This window comes from Folsomia candida, unplaced genomic scaffold (genome assembly GCF_002217175.1).
Source record: "Folsomia candida strain VU population unplaced genomic scaffold, ASM221717v1 Fcan01_Sc031, whole genome shotgun sequence".
Classification (NCBI taxonomy): domain Eukaryota; kingdom Metazoa; phylum Arthropoda; class Collembola; order Entomobryomorpha; family Isotomidae; genus Folsomia; species Folsomia candida.
In genome coordinates, this window is record NW_019091223.1 from 309,492 (window position 1) to 312,576 (window position 3,085).

Genomic DNA, 3,085 nt, shown 5'->3' on the forward strand with positions numbered 1-3,085 from the left:
GAGTAAATACATAAATAATAATGCAAAAGTATTTAATTAAATTACGTGAAAAAAATCTTGAAATTACGTGAAATTTATTTTACCTCATAAATTTTTAGGCAGCTGCTGTTGCCGAACAAAATACACATTTTGAAAAACCAGCACAAGCTAGATACGGACCACCTGCTCCACGCGTAGACGTATGTATTTAATTTATTTATTCATTAATTAACAGACGGCGGATATGTATGTCTTTATAACTTTTTCATACCGATTCGGTATTACTGAATAAGGTCGACAAGAACTTGGTATTCTGGCATGCAATCCAAGCACGATGGCAAAAATGCAAACATTATTTTCCAATTTTATATATTTTTGGGTTTTCGTAAATATTACATTTTTTTTTGATTTTTCGTATATGCACATATTATCCTGTATATTTCGAGTGTTTTTCTAAATATAAATATTTTAGTAGATAATTCGAAGTTTTTTATATAAAAATATTTTTCTTCATTCAGAAATTAAGGTTTCATCAAAATTATATTTCATAAATATAGTAAAAGATTTAAGTGGAAAGCATTTTTTACATATGTGCATATTTTAGGATTTTTAAGTTTTTTATATAAAAATATTACATACATATTTACGGAATTTATGTACATAAATATGTACATATTTACATATCCACGCTCTGTTAATTAATAATTATATATGTATGTTTTTTAAATATATTTTTTTCTTTTCAGCCACTCGCCATCATTTCCACCGTTCTTCCGATTCTTCTTCTCGTCCTTGTTGCTGCCATAGTTTTTCCCCCGGCTCTCCCATTCCTGTTGTTCCTCGGTCTCTTTTTAGGTGGCATTAGTTCTGTCTCGCATTAAAAATGAGGACAATGCATTTTTATTTTTTTATTTTTCTGAAATAATTTTATTTTTTTACTCGAATTTATTCTTATTATCAATTGTTGATAATTTACTATTTATGTATGCGTGTTCTGTTAAGCTTTGTTATTTGTTATTAAATTTTATCATTTCCTAAATTCTACGGGTTAGTGTGCCACTTTTTTTCCAAATCTGCGTTCGCCAATCAAACAAAAATGGTTGCGAGTCAAACATACTTATTTAAAACATCATGCATTATTAGCTCACCCTGCGTACCATGAGAGCTATTGAATTCCTCTTGCCCGTCCGTCTGTCCGTTGACGAGATTTTTGCATCAATTAATGCTAATTATTAACTCCCTGCCCCATTAGTAGAGAACTGATGAGCACCACTGGTATCAAACAATCGTTGGCGCAAATGGTGCAAGTTAATTCAGCACATACATCGAGATGAGGACTTTAATAATGGAATAAGTAGCACCGTTAGTACCGAAAAATTGGTTGTTAAAAATGATGCGTAACAATTGGGCCATCTATTTCCCCCCAAAAATCAATGACGCGAAACAATTGGGCCATCTATTCCCCCCAAAAATCATGTCAGAATTCTGTTCCATTTGTTCCATTATTCTGCACCATTGAGGCTAAAATATATAAATATTATAATATATGTATACATAATTGGGGAAGGGATGCCTACCAATGATGTAGAATGTCGGGAGAAAAAACCATACAATTGTTTCAAAGCTTTCAAAATTATGCATCCCGTTGGTCGCTAACGTTGCACTAGTGGTGCAAACTAATTCCAGATTTTAAAAATATATTTTTCCGTTTATATTGCACCATTGGCGCGAGAATCTATGAGAGTTATAATCTGTTTTGTCGGCTTATTCCGTACCTTTGGTGGAAAGTTATATGCAAATCATTATGACAGGGTGAGCTACTTCTAACGTTACTACGGTTTATTAATTAACTATTTCGCTTTAGTTTATGACTAACAAAAGTTTCTACATGTAATTCGAAGTAATATCCATCAATTAATTAAATTTGTAAAAAACAGTCCACACCAATTGGGGTTAGTGTGGGCGCTGGAAGGGTTAATGAGGACATGTATATATGTATCTATGTATATTTTATACCATATTTTAATGACAAATATTTTCATTAAAGTGCTTTTCGAATTTAAGGACACCAAGCAATGTTGTGCGTAACCCAAAAGATTTCCAGCACACCCACACCCTCTGGCGGCATGGTTTCCAAATTTTAGTTATTTAGTCGAAGTCTTATCTGCTAATAGAAATAACGCTAATATGTACTACATACATCGCTTGGTTCTTTCCATTCTAAGGGTCGCTGAAAACCACACCCCCACAAACACCGTTGTGTGTTTTTAAACGTCAAAGCATATAATATGCACATCATTTTTGTAAATTGGTTTACAGCTTTTCCTAAATTTGCTCATATACTTTCTATCCTTCGCACAATCCCAATGAGCCCAACCCGTCCTCCACGATATGATACAGTCCGTCGCAGATTTATACATCATTCCCGCGCAGGTAAGCATGATGGTCCAGGATGCGATACAAAACGGAATAGTTCCGAATAGGATGACCAAGGTCATTCTGCTCCGCGGATTCGCGCCATCTTTACCTCCAATAATGAGCAGGTACGCAGTTGAGATGACAATCTGCCCAAGTACGGCTTGTATTGGAGGGATCGCGAGACCAAAAGTGTAACACATGTCTGTCACGACTACTTGCAAGCTGCGATACAGGACAACGATATTTTCCGGGCATTTGAGAAATTCTGAGGCGCACGGGTATTTTCTTTTCCCTAGGCGGGAAGGGTCTTGCCCAAGGCGGAGTTCCTGCCGCAGAAGTGGGAAAACTAGCATCAATTGTAAGGTAGTAGCAGAAATCATGAGTTTAATGCGGGATACGAAGTAGAAGAGAGCGAATACGTAGGGAATTGTATAGAGGAGGTACGCGACCCAGTAGATGAGTGTTCCGTGTGGCAACAGGTTGGGAATATGGACCGAATGTCTGTGATCAATGAGGATATGACCGACGCTAAAGACGGGTAGTAAGTTGAGGATCATATTGGCGGGGATCGTGGCTTCGTGGAAAGCTCGGTTGAACGTTATTTCTGCTCGGGAGCTAGGCGCAGACCACCAATTGGCTGAAAGTAGATAATTTTGCTAACAATTAGAAAATCTTCAGTTTGAAATTA